The sequence below is a fragment of the Capra hircus genome, chromosome 12, assembly GCF_001704415.2.
Source record: "Capra hircus breed San Clemente chromosome 12, ASM170441v1, whole genome shotgun sequence".
Taxonomy (NCBI): Eukaryota; Metazoa; Chordata; class Mammalia; order Artiodactyla; family Bovidae; genus Capra; species Capra hircus.
The window spans coordinates 23,740,921-23,755,456 of record NC_030819.1 but is presented as its reverse complement, the minus strand read 5'-3'; positions in this window follow the sequence as shown (position 1 = coordinate 23,755,456).

Here is a 14,536-nt window from a genome sequence, read left to right as displayed (position 1 = left end):
TGTCATTGCTGCTGCTGTTTTCCCCTTAGAATCATTCTATACTTGAAATCCTACATAGGTGTATCATCTGGAACTCATGCACTGAATACATGGGTGCCAAGAATAAAATCTCCATAAAATAAAATCATTTCATATACCAAAGACTTATTTAGTCATGAACTCTAAATATATATATATATATATGTACATGTAGTCTTATAATTGGGCAGCACCACAGTTTTAGCAAAGAGTCTGACCTGACCAAATGACTGAGCACCTCTATTAACTAGAATTTGGGATTTGGGGTCTCATATTTCCCTCTTTAATGTTTTAATTTCCCAATGGGTATAGAATCTTGATGCAAAAGTTACTATATACTTACTCACACAAGACATATTTGTGCTTTTACATTATTATTAGATTATGTTTCATGATATCTTATTATGGTTTTTATTATTTAAATTGAATGTGCTTCATGGATCTTTAAATTATTTATCCCTGTGTCATGATTGCCCTATTTATTTCATGCACATTGTATAAAAGAACATTTTGTTGTCAAAATTTTTTATACTACAATAAGCCAGCTAGAGTTGGTAACTATATCAAATAGAGGGCAAGGATAGAGGGCAAGGATATGGTATTTGTCTATATAGGAAAATCAAAGGTATTTTAAAGTGATTATTTATTTTTTTACATGTTTAGAATGTTCAATTCAGTGAAATGTAGTATCATTAATTATTCTTTGAAGAGTTGATTTATATTACTTAGAGTTTTGAAAAATTTTTCATTGTTCTAATTGTTCATAACTTTAGGAATTCGCTCAATCTGCTTAAACTTAACCTGGGAGAACTGTGAAGTAGATAAATTATACCACTCTTTCAGACTCGTTCTGTTTTCGGCTTTCCTTTTAACCTGCAGTTCACTAAGAAAATTACAATCATGTTGCCTCCAATTTATCTTTTCTGAAGTGTTAGTTTGTTCATGGCATTATGTTTCACGAGAGTGATAGAATGAACATGCCTTAATTCAAAGAAGATTTCAAGGCTCTTGAACATACCTCTATCTATAGAAACCAAGGCTCTGTGACAATTATAGTAGGAGATGTCGGACAAGAAATGAATCTCAGCACCAAAGACAGGAGCTATTAGTCCAATCATCCTATGGGGGCCAAGCCTGCCAATCATATAGATGTAGCCACCTAAAAGAATAACTCAACTGCCTTTTGTGGTTTATATTTTCCATATTGGGTAAAAAACAAAACAAACAAAAAAAACACAGAAAAGTTGAGTGTATGTTACAGATGAAATTTAATCAAGAAAAATATTTCAATAATCAAATCTATTTCTTATTATTACATGTCAATGCCATTTAAGAAAATTTTGTTGTAAACTGCATTTGCCACAGTTTTCATATAGGATATAAATGGAAAAGATGGAGTACATCTACAATCAGTTCAGTTCAGTCAAGGTCTTTTCTAATGAGTCAGCTCTTCACATCAGGTGGCCAAAATATTGAAGATTCAGCATCAGTCCTTCCGGTGAATATTCAAGACTGACTTCCTTTACGATTAACAGGTTTGATCTCCTTGCAGTCCAGGGGACTCTCAAGAGTCTTCTCCAAACCACAGCTCAAAAGCATCACTTCTTTGGTGCTCAGCTTGCTTTATGATCCAGCTCTCACAGCCATACATAACTACTGGAAAAACCATAACTATGCCTATACGGACCTTGTTCAGCAAAGTAATGTCTCTGGTTTTTAATATACTGCTTTAATCTTCATTTACAATAGTTACTAGTTTTTCCATGTTGTTTAATCACTAAATCATGTCCAACTCTTTTGGTTCCCCATGGCCTGTAGCCTACCAGGCTCCTTTGTCCATGGGATTTCCCAGGCAGGAAAACTGAAGTAGATTGCAGTTTCTTTCTCCAAGGGATCTTCCAGACCCAGGAACTGAACCCACATCTGCTTGGCAGGTGAATTCTTTACTACTGAGCCACCAGGGAAGCCTAGTTTTTCCATTGATCCAACTGAATTTATTCTGATGTTTGTTAGTTTTAAAAATTATCAAAGAAAATGTACTAGTTTTTTTTTTTTTTTTTCCCTTTGCGTTAACTGGCTAATATAGTGATTAGGTATATTTACTTAATAAACTACAAGATTGGGGGCAATTATAGGTTAAGATTATGCTATTCAGGTATAATTTATTTACTACTACAATGAGATCTTTTTTCCTTCCTCCACAAATAATGTAATTGCATCAAATCTATGTTCAAATAAACAAGTACTTCTTTCCTTTAAAAGTTTTGTTCTAATTCTAAATAGCTTCTTAAGTAAAAACAATAGTAATATGATTCTTGTGCTTATCCTTTTTCAGTGTAGTCCAGACTACAAAAATTCTTTTAGTCTTACAATTTGGATTTCTTAAAAAGAAAACCCAACCCCAGGGCATTAAATATCTTTCCTATGAGGTAATCTAATTAGTATGATAAAATAATTATAAAATAAAATTCTGTAAAATAAAAGTACTTCACTATAAAATAAAATACTCCCTATATTTTCATCATCTCAAGATCATTAACATCTTTAACCTAAGCAATTTTAAAATGGTGTCATAAGTTTATCTTTTGTATCTGCAAACATAGGAGAACTTAAGAAGCAAATGATGTTGTTTTTTTTTTTTTTTAACATTTTTTAAGGTTATGAAATGCATATGCATGCTTGTGTCAGGCAAGGTTTAAAGGAGGGGTTGCTTGATTCATGAGTTTTTGTTCCTTTTTTTATATTTTGCAAGCCGTCATGAACATTTATATTATAAACTTCATAAACAAAAACCTGTTGAAGATTTGAAGGAAGGGATAGCACAATCTTAGCAATCCCTGTGTGCCATCAATCGCCAGCAGGAAGTGACACCAAGAGGGCTTGTGGGCTACACTATCCACTGGTCAGTTCCTGGGACAGAGTGGAGCTTAGTAATGTGTAGTTAGCCTAACTTATAGGACTTGTTAATTGCATACATGTTTGTAATCTGATTCCAGGTATGGTAAACTAGATGTTAGCAGTAGCCACTCATCTTCAAATTTCATTGTTAAAAATAGCAATATTTCAAAAGATAGTTTTGGTCCAGAAAAAAATTTAAGAAAAATTTGAGTGAGTAAATATAGTCAGTGCACATATGCCTTAAACAGAGATATTTTAAAACCTTTTCATTTTTATCCTTTTTACACTAAATGTCAAACTGGGTGTCATGGATTCAGATGAAACAAAAGAGCAAGTGAAATGTTGAACTCTTACTGTGTATTAGTCTCCCTTTTCTGCTTGCTTTGCTTCGTTTGATATAATATACATGTAGTGTGTCACAGCAGGGATTATTATTGGCAATCTTTCTTGAAATGGTTATTTATTTGCATATTTCTCATTTTCTCTACTAATCTAAAACACATTTGAATTACTGAAGTATCAAAAAATATTCCTCATTGTAGAATTCCAGATCATTTGTTTTACTTTATGCCTATTATACTATTGTGGATAATGATTCAGTGTATAAAGTATGGGTCTTTTTTCCTTGTTTTGCCTTCCAGTGCCCTGCTTGCTATGTACTATTTTAGTTTTCCTTTTCCTTGATATGTTACTTAATGTAGAGTTCATTTTTATCATAAGATTTACATAACATTCTGAAAATCCTTGCTAAGTTAAAAAATGGAAAAGTCGTTTTTTTGGAGTGATTTTGTTTTAAAAAATTGTACTCTTCTTATTTGTGCGTGTGTGTGTATAAAACTAAACTGTGAAAATGGAAAACTTTTATTCTTCATTTAATTTTGTTGCTTTGAGTACTCTTAAAGCTTAACAAAATAATTCAGTTCAGTTCAGTTGCTCAGTCATGTCTGACTCTTTGTGACCCCATGGACTGCAGCACGCCAGGCTTCCCTGTCTATCACCAACTCCTTGAGTTTACACAGACTCATGTCCATTGAGCTGGTGATGCCATCCAACCATCTCATCCTCTATAGCCCCCTTCTGCCTTCAATCTTTCCCAGCATCAGGGGGTTTTCCTATTAGTCAGTTATTTGCCTCAGGTGACCAAAGTATTGGAGTTTCAGCTTCATTATCAGTCCTTCCAATGAATATTCAGGACTGATTTCCTTTAGGATGGACTGGTTTCATCTCCTTGCAGTCCAAGGGGCTCTCAAAAGTCTTCTCCCACACCACAGTTCTAAACCATCAATTCTTCGCATTCTTTACCAACTAAGCCACCAGGAAGCCCACTGATATGATACCTTTTCTATTATTTCCCTGAAGGTATCATGTATCAGTGAAGGTGGGCTTCCTGGTGGTCAGCTGGTAAAGAATGCACCTGCAGTGCAGAAGACTCCTACAGTGCAGGAGATCTGGGTTTGATCTCTGTGTCCAGAAGGTCCCCTGGAGAAGGAAATGACAACCCACTCCAGTATTTCTTGCTTGGAAAATTCCATGGACAGAGGAGCCTGATGGGCTACAGTCCATGGGGTCGCAAGGAGTTGGACACAACGGAGTGTGTGCACGGGCACACACACGCACACACACACACACACACACACACACACACGCAAGGATCTTCCTTTAGAACAGCCACCTAAGAAAAGTCATCAGTGTTCAATGTTTCTTGCCCCAGTCATTTTCCTGCTCCTGCATTTGAAATTTCCTGACTTCCTCACTCTCCATTCTGGAGAATGCTGTCTAGGATTCTTCTTTCACCTCTTACCCAATCACAAACTCCCTGGGTTGGTGCAAGTTGGAGCCACTGATGGTAAACGGACTTAAAAGAAACAAAAATAAAAGGAGAGTAAAACGAAAGAGTCAGAGAAGGGAGCTCTTCTTACCACTGTTTTCAGCAGCCCCAGGACAGTTCCTGCCTAGAGCTTTCCAAGGCTGGCTCCATTTCTTCACTCACACTTCCCAACAAGTGCTCCCACTGTAAGTGCAAAGCTCTGGCCCTATTTCTGTGATATTTCCTTGATCTTTCCTTCTGACACATAGAAGGTTTTCATTTGTCTGTTTGTGTCTGTTTGTAGTTCATGCATTAGTATGTGTGAGTTTGTGTGTGTGTTGTTTGTTTTCACTACTCCCCATCTATGATTATATACAAAAAGAGCCAGGTGAAGAAAAAAGATAAATGTTTAACCCTACTTCTGTTTTCTCAACAGTAACAATAGATGGCTAAGAAGATAGACGGATAAAGAGACTGTGCATTTGTTTTGGGTACTTGTTGCTCTACTCTATGATTTGGTGGATCAGGAAGGAAAGAAATCCCAATTAGAAGAATTATGAGTAGTGGCATGGGAAAGCATTAGCACAAAGAAAAGGTTGGGGTAACTATAAGTTGGCCTATGATGTGTTGTCTTCAGGAGTCTCATTTTATTCTCTGCTACTTGGAGCTGTGGTCTAACTCTTGTGTCTGAGCCGAGCGGTGACTTCCAGGACATTCATCTCCTCGCTTCAGTATCACTGAGTCTTACCTACCTGCGGTCCTTCTGCAAGCCTTGAAAGGCATAATTCCTTTTCAGAACTGGTGAAGATCCTGGTGCCTTTACATTTGGAGAAGTCAAAGGTTAATAATCGGTCCTTTGATTGGAAATAAGTGCCTGGTAACTTAGATTGTTGAATTATTTTTAATATTGTCACATATGGTTCTCTGTAATATCCACACTGTGTAATAAATACTCCACGGGTATTATTGATTAGATCATTTTGTTGAGAATTATAAAAGTATGATTTTACAGTTTGATTTATATCAGAAAAAGTCAAAAGAGGACTGTAGATGATAATATTTTAAAATAACCCATTTGTAAATTCATCTTTGTGTATTTCTTAATCAATTTACAAATTTTAATTTAATAAAAGTTTATTTATTACTGACAAAAATGTATAAGAATATGTAGAATTAAAATTGATAATACTTTTAGTATTTGAAATGCTAAGGTTTTTTAAAAAAATCATTGGTGACCAGGTAAAGTAAGTGATATATATAAGAATGCACATCCTTGAAGATACTCTGTCATTGTAAAAGAGCTTGGCCACAGCACTTTATGCAGTTATATGTAGAGTCCAATAGAGTGATTTGGACACTTGTAATAGATATCTTAAAAAAGCACACTACAAGCAATATGTGTGAATTTTATTTTCTGTTCAGACTAATACATTTAAATCTAAAGAATACTGTGTCTCTGAAAATGGTTTTTTAAAATACTGATTTCATTTTAAAATGAAGGCTAGATTATTAAGCATTCATTAAAGCAAGCCTCTACCTCATCAGTTCTGAAGAAACCATGATGGCCTTGGACAGTTCCAGTTAGGGAACATTAACTTCACTTGGACTCCTTACTATCTAATGACAGCCAAGTCATGAATAAAGCAACTTGCCTTGATAACTGAGCTGGCTTGTGAATGGTTTTCTAACTAATTATTTAATTACACCATGAAATTATATTATTTCGATCATGTGAATGAGTCCGAGAATTTCTGTATGGACGTTTTTCAGCCTGATTTGAAGCAGAATATTTATGACTGTGAAATGACAGCGGCAGACAGATTTTGCTGACAAGAAAGAATAGCTGCATTTGTGAAAAATCACTGTATGAGGACCACAAGGCAATGAGAAAAAGTGGCAGATAGTGAAATGCCTTCTGAAAATGAGAACACAGCCACCAAACAGCAGTAAACCCTGTAAAGCAATATAACGTGTGTGACAAGGTGACTGTCATTCTGACCACTTTCAGAAGAAGCAGCAAAATAATGCAACTCTAAGGTATGTTATGTTTAATGTTTAACATTATCTCTTATTGTTAAATGTATGCAGGTCTTAAAATTCAGCTGGAAACTAAGCCTGATAAAGTATCCAGGGACATTACATTTGTGACTTCTTGACAACTGACCAGAGTCCTTGTTAGAAATTGATCAGTTTTTGATTGACCTTTAATATAATGACCAGATTTCATATTCTTTTTTTTTAATAAGCAAATTAATAAATAGGTCTTGTCTTATTAGGTACTCATTCATGGACCTTCAAGGAGACTTTCTAGAGGTATTGATTATTAAAAAATGCTGAAATATCAATAGAACTAGTCATCACTTTTAATATACTAGCTATCTGGACAGAGAAACATATAGAGATGGGATGATTTCAATATACCAGGATATAAATTTGTAACTTTTTATTATCATGTTAATTTGGAAATTTGGTCAAAAGATTACTTTTAAAATATTAATCAAATATTGAAGATTGGTCACTTTATTTTTATTTTAATGATTTTTGTTCATCATATTTATATCAGCACACTGTATTGAAACCATACTAAATATCTATGTTTCTGAATTTTCTTCCCATCTGGTACATGAATTCATCTTTGCTAAAAATTTCACTACCTTGATTGATTATACTACTGAAGCCATTAAAGGAAATAGTTTGTATTTATTTATTTCAAAACATTGCATAGGAATCATGGTTCTTGTGCACATTTTAATTTTCTTTATTTTGCACACAAGGAATTCAATTGCTTTGGAATGTGACATGTCTGGGTACTCAAATGTGATTACTGGAAACAGAAATAATCATAGAAATTGTGACCCAAACCTCATTGCTAATTTAAGTACTATCTGGGAATCAACTAATGTTCTATGTGAAAGAAATTAGTTTTTGGAAGACACTACAGTAAAAGTGCTCATTCCTCTCTTTCTTTTTCCTTTTTCCATTAAGTGGATGCAAATAATTAGTTATTTCCAGTTCTACAAACAGTTTGCAACCAGGTAAGACTATAATTGATGTATCAGATTTAATAAATACTAATTTACTAACATTTACTACTGTAGCTAAACTATTCAGACTAAAGTTATTCTGGTTCTTTGGAATGTTTTGTTTGTAATTTCAGATATGTATCTGACTCAAGCTACTTACATATAGCAGGTACATTTTTTAAAACAAAACTTACCAAAAAGTATTTGGTTGGTCAAGTATGATTATACTATTCAATTCAATGAATTGGGATATTAGAAAATTGTCAATTTCTTCTAAACCTGAAAAAAAGTCCAAACTTCAGATTTCAGTTTTATAAGTTTCTGTTAATTAAATGCAAATCTATAACTGAATTTATAATGGTAAAAATTCAAGTAATCATGAGAATTTATTTCATAACAGAAGATGAGCAGTTCAAAATGCATTTAACACATTTGAAAGAATTTGAGAATTGTCTTCCATGTGTTTGTTTGGTAATCTAGAGAGTGATAAATTTCATATATAAGATATTCAGTACTGCAATTTTGACCAAATCCTTAACATGTTTTTTGAGAATTATGAGGTACCAGGAACCATGCTAAATGATTTATCTTTTATGATATTTTGTATCCAAACTTGTGTATGTTTATAGCAAATGCAGACTACAATATTCTTATAGATATAATTAGAACACTTTACTACCTTCTGCCAAAAAAATGTTCACTCTTTTAACTCTCCCTGAAAATACTACACATTAATGCACTTGTTGGCAGTGAAAATCAGTAGAGTAACATAAAGTGATATTGCAGTAACTTGAATTTTTATATTTATTAACATTCATCTATACTCAAAGCCTTATTTCCTTTGGATTTGGACAATTTCTTTTTATGAGATAAAAGAAAATGTGTCATAAAGTTAATTTCTACATCTAAATTGCAGGATTGTTGGTCCCTGAAAAATAAGATTCTTTTAATAGGAAATTTACCTATAGTAATAAAGCCTTAATGCTTTCATTGAAACTCATTTTTGGAAAGTCAGCAATGAGAAAAAAGATTATAGTACAGCAGTAATAAAACATACTGCATAGGTTTAAGTCAACATAAAATGAATGCAATATGATATAGCTTACTTATTTTTCATGGATTAATATAATATGTCCCTTTATAGGAAGGGGAAACCAGAAGACATATCTAGGTTTTTGTTTTTTAACCCAGAATCATATGGGTTCAAAATTTTATGTAGATTTGTACTTGAAATCTTCAGGTTTTATGTTAATACCCAGTAGTCATTAAGAACACTGAAAGTAAATTGTGATAATCAGGCTAAAGGGTGAACCCCTCTGCCTCCAAATTACTGTTCTTATCCTATGAATACTGAAAGCTTAAAATATGTAGAAAATAGATACACAAAAATATAACTGTGAAATCTCTTATAAAAATGGAAATGGAGTCTGTGAGAATACAAATGGGGGAAAAATACATTACACTGGGGTTCAGGGAAAGCATCATGAAAGATGTAGTATCTTCCCGTACTTCCAAAATGAGTTCAGGTTTTTAGAGGAGACAGTGTGAAAACTTGATGTGCAGGAGCAGCCATGACATGGAGGCCATAAATCCCCAGGACAGACCCAAGAACAGGAAGCAGTTCTGTTTAATCTCAGTGTTAGTTCAGTTTAATCTTACTACAGAATATTCTGGAAAATCATTTTTTTTTTCCAGAAATGACAAGCCTGAAAGCAATATTGAATTTCCATACAATCCTGAACAATTCAAAGTTTTTGAGCAGGGTTCTGACAAAAGTAAAATTTTCTTTTAGAAAAATAACTGTTGGAGAAGAAGGCAGATTAGCTCTAAAAGGAGACACACTGGAGAAAGGAACACTGCTTGGGTAGGCATTTCAGTAACCCAAGTGTGAAAGAGAAAAAAGAGACAGTGGAAAAGGAAATGGAGAAACATTTAACAACGATAGTACATAGAAAGCACTGTCAGCTTTGAGCAACAGAATGCATTTACTAGAACTTACACTCAAAGAACATGAGTGTTTTTTTGTCTCTTATCTCTAGTGCTCAAATGAAAATAGGACAAGAAAGAGTAGGCAATCAGGAAATATTTTTTAATTGATAGATATAAAGAGTAAGGGAGAAACACTAGTCAAATATAAGTGAACATGGAAAACAATTTTGACATAAGGGGGTGAGATATTTTTTAAACATTTTTATGATTACAAATTTTGATGTCAATCATATTCCTCTCATTACTCTATTAGCTGATTAGGTTTTAAAAATGTGGTTGAATCTTTCTGGGTGTGTCTAACTCTACCAAAGATAGATAATGAACAGTGGTAAATATTTTTATGTGTTATTTTTGTAGCATTTACGTAACTATGAACTAAAATATTTCGTTACTGTGGCTTGCTTATTGGAACAGTGGGTTTTAAAAATACAGCTTGGATATGCTTGTAGTTTTAACCGTTGGTAAAGACACATAACTGATCTTACATGTGCTTTCTTAAAATGGAGAAAAGCAGAATGAAAATAAGTATTTTCCAAGGAATGGAAAATACACTAAACATGTTTAATATAAGGGCCACTTTGATAAACCACTCTTGTTTTTGTGTATGCATGTACATTTCCTTATAAAAAGTGTATATTTTGTTTTCCTATTCACAGTGATAAACTTAACTACTTGAATCTTCCAGTCTACCAGTTGTGTTAACAAGAGCAGGATTCTCATTTTTCACATGGGAGAGATTGTTTCTGAATTTCTCTAAGGGTATCAAACATGTTAACACACAAACTTGAGTTAGCAAGATTCTTCCAGTGTTCTTTTGGGACTTAGGAATTTAATGATTTCATTCCACAGAATAGTTTAAGTACCATAATCCATGCTTTTTAGTAATATAATAGACTTTATTATATTTTCAAAATAATTTCAGAATAAATTTTCAAAAACTAATTTCCTAGAGCATATTTTATAGTCAAATTAGATGAGTTCTTACTTCAACTGTCCCTTTTCCTGAAAAGGAAATAGACATACAGCAGCGTAGTTTGTTCCTGGTGCTGCAGGTGAGATTTTTCTTGCAGGGTATTCTTTCCCATTTCGATTACCCCTAAAGCATTCCTTAATCTCTTGTGCAACTCATGTGGTACAAATAAAATGAGAGTACAATCAGGATTCAGCACCAGAAAATGAGGCTATCTCAGCAAAGACCTTGTGATTTCTTGTAGGAGGTATTGGTATAATAGCTGTGCTCTGGCCAGCTGGCCCCATTTTAACTCTTCACTTGGAGTAGATCCACATATGCAAATTTCCTTTCTAAGTGCATGTATGGATGTGCCCCTAGGCACTCATTCTGAGAGAGGAAGCAAAATTAAAAATGGAATATAAATTTTCCCAGGCTCCTGGGCCTCAAACAGAGGCAGGAAAGACAGCAAACTACGGGATGATTAGAAATATTTCGTTACTGAATTTTTAAAATATCTAGCTAAAATTTGAAGCAGAGTGTATGTGTTATCATAGTTTCTTGGGAAAGAAAATATTTAGGAGGTGAAAGGTTTTTACTTTTAGCTGAAGAAATCTGTGATTTGGTACATAGACTGAGCAAGACTTGGAAAGCCAGGAGAGATGTTTGTTTAACCAGACACCTCCAACTCAGGGTCATCAAGCCTGCCTTGTTCCTCAGCTGTCATCCAAATGTTTCATCATCTCTTCCTTTGCTTCTGGGTGTCTTTTTATACTTTCTACTGGATTTCTGCTTTCAGTGTATAAATGTGCTCACATCCCATTTACATGAATTTTTTATCTTTGGTGTCTCAGATGGTAAAGAATTTGCCTGCCATGCAAGAGAGGGGGGTTTGATCCCTGGGTTGGGAAGATCCCCTGGAGGAGAGCATGGCAACCCACTCCAATATTCTTGCCTGGAGAATTCCATGGACAGAGGAGCCTGGTGGGCTATAGTCCATCAGGTTGCAAAGAGTCAGACACAACTGAACAAGTCACACTACACTGCACAATGATTCCTCTAGCTATTGTGTCTCTTCTCTCTTCTAACTAAACTTTATTTCTAAACCATAATCTGCCATTCACTTCTTAGCTATTAGCAACCCATGTTGATTGCATATATGATTCTGCAACTACATTTTGCCATGTCATATTTTTTTTTCTTTTCTTTTCTTTTTTTTTACTTTACAATACTGTATTGGTTTTGCCATACATTGACATGAATCCACCACAGGTGTACATGAGTTCCCAACCCTGAACCCCTCTCCCACCACCCTCTGAATATCATCTCTCTGGGTCATCCCAGTGCACCAGCCCCAAGCATCCTGTATCCTGTATCTAACCTAGACTAGCGATTCGTTTCTTACATGATAGTATACATGTTTCAATGTCATTCTCCCAAATCATCCCACCCTCTCCCTCTCCCACAGAGTCCAAAAGTCTGTTCTTTACATCTGTGTCTCTTTTGCTGTCTCACATACAAGGTTATCATTACCATCTTTCTAAATTCCATATATATGTGTTAGTATACTGTATTGGTGTTTTTCTTTCTGGCTTACTTCACTTTGTATAATCGGCTCCAGTTTCATCCACCTCATTAGAACTGATTCAAATGTATTCTTTTTGATGGCTGAGTAATACTCCATTGTGTATATGTACCACAGCTTTCTGATCCATTCATCTGCTGATGGACATCTAGGTTGCTTCCATGTCCTGGCTATTATAAACAGTGCTGCGATAAACATTGGGGTACACATGTGTCTTTCAATTATGGTTTCTTTGGTGTGTATGCCCAGCAGTGGGATTGCTGGGTCATAAAGCAGTTCTATTTGCAGTTTTTTAAGGAATCTCCACACTGTTCTCCATAGTAGCTTTGCTAGTTTGCATTCCTACCAACAGTGTAAGAGGGTTCCCTTTTTTCTACACCCTCTCCAGCATTTTTTATTGCTTGTAGACTTTTGGATCACAGCCATTCTGACTCGTGTGAAATGGTACCTCACTGTGGTTTTGATTTGCATTTCTCTGGTAATGAGTGATGTTGAGCACCTTTTCATGTGTTTGTTAGCCATCTGTATGTCTTCTTTGGAGAAATGTCTATTTAGTTCTTTGGCCCATTTTTTGATTGGGTCGTTTATTTTTCTGGAATTGAGCTGTATAAGTTGCTTGTATATTTTTGAGATTAGTTGTTTGTCGGTTGCTTTATTTGCTATTATTTTCTCCCATTCAGAAGGCTGTCTTTTCACCTTGCTTATAGTTTTCTTTGTTGTGCAGAAGCTTTTAATTTTAATTAGATCCCATTTGTTTATTTTTGCTTTTATTTCCAGTACTCTGGGAGGTGGGTCCTAGAGGATCCTGCTGTGATTTATGTTGGAGAGTGTTTTGCCTATGTTCTCCTCTAGGAGTTTTATAGTTTCTGATCTTACATTTAGATCTTTAATCCATTTTGAGTTTATTTTTGTGAATGGTGTTAGAAAGTGTTCTAGTTTCATTCTTTTACAAGTGGTTGACCAGTTTTCCCAGCACCACTTGTTAAAGAGATTGTCTTTAATCCATTGTATATTCTTGCCTCCTTTGTTGAAGATAGGGTGTCCATAGGTGTGTGGATTTATCTCTGGGCTTTCTATTTTGTTTCATTGATCTATATGTCTGTCTTTGTGCCAGTACTGTCTTGATGACTGTGGCTTTGAGTAGAGCCTGAAGTCAGGCAGGTTGATTCCTCCAGTTCCATTCTTCTTTCTCAAGATTGCTTTGGCTATTCGAGGTTTTTTGTATTTCCATACAAATTGTGAAATTATTTGTTCTAGCTCTGTGAAAAATACCGCTGGTAGCTTGGTAGGAATTGCATTGAATCTGTAGATTGCTTTGGGTAGTATACTCATTTTCACTATATTGATTCTTCTGATCCATGAACATGGTATATTTCTCCATCTATTAGTGTCCTCTTTGATTTCTTTCATCAGTGTTTTATAGTTTTCTATATATACGTCTTCAGTTTCTTTAGGTAGATATATTCCCAAGTATTTTATTCTTTTTGTTGCAGTGGTGAATGGACTTGTTTCCTTAATGCAAGAGATTTCTGTGTGTTGATTTTATATCCTGCAACTTTACTATATTCACTGATTAGCTCTAATAATTTTCTGGTGGAGTCTTTAGTGTTTTCTATGTAGAGGATCATGTCATCTACAAACAGTGAGAGTTTCACTCCTTCTTTTCCAATTTGGATTCCTTTTATTTCTTTTTCTCCTCTAATTGCTGTGGCCAAAACTTCCAGAACTATGTTGAATAGTAGCGGTGAAAGTGGACACCCTTGTCTTGTTCCTGACTTTAGGGGAAATGCTTTCAATTTTTCACCAATGAGGATAATGTTTGCTGTGGGTTTGTCATATATAGCTTTTATTATGTTGAGGTATGTTCCTTCTATTCCTGCTTTCTGGAGAGTTTTTATCATAAATGAATGTTGAGTTTTGTCAAAGGCTTTCTCTGCATCTATTGAGATAATCATATGGCTTTTATTTTTCAATTTGTTAATGTGGTGAATTACATTGATTGATTTGCAGATATTGAAGAATCCTTGCATCCCTGGGATAAAGCCCACTTGGTCATGGTGTATGATCTTCTTAGTGTGTTGCTGGATTCTGATTGCTAGAATTTTGTTAAGGATTTTTGCATCTATGTTCATCAGTGATATCAGCCTGTAGTTTTCTTTTCTTGTGGCATTTTTGTCAGGTTTTGGTATTAGGGTGATGGTGGCCTCATAGAATGAGTTTGGAAGTTTACCTTCCTCTGCAATTTTCTGGAAGAGTTTAAGTAGGAT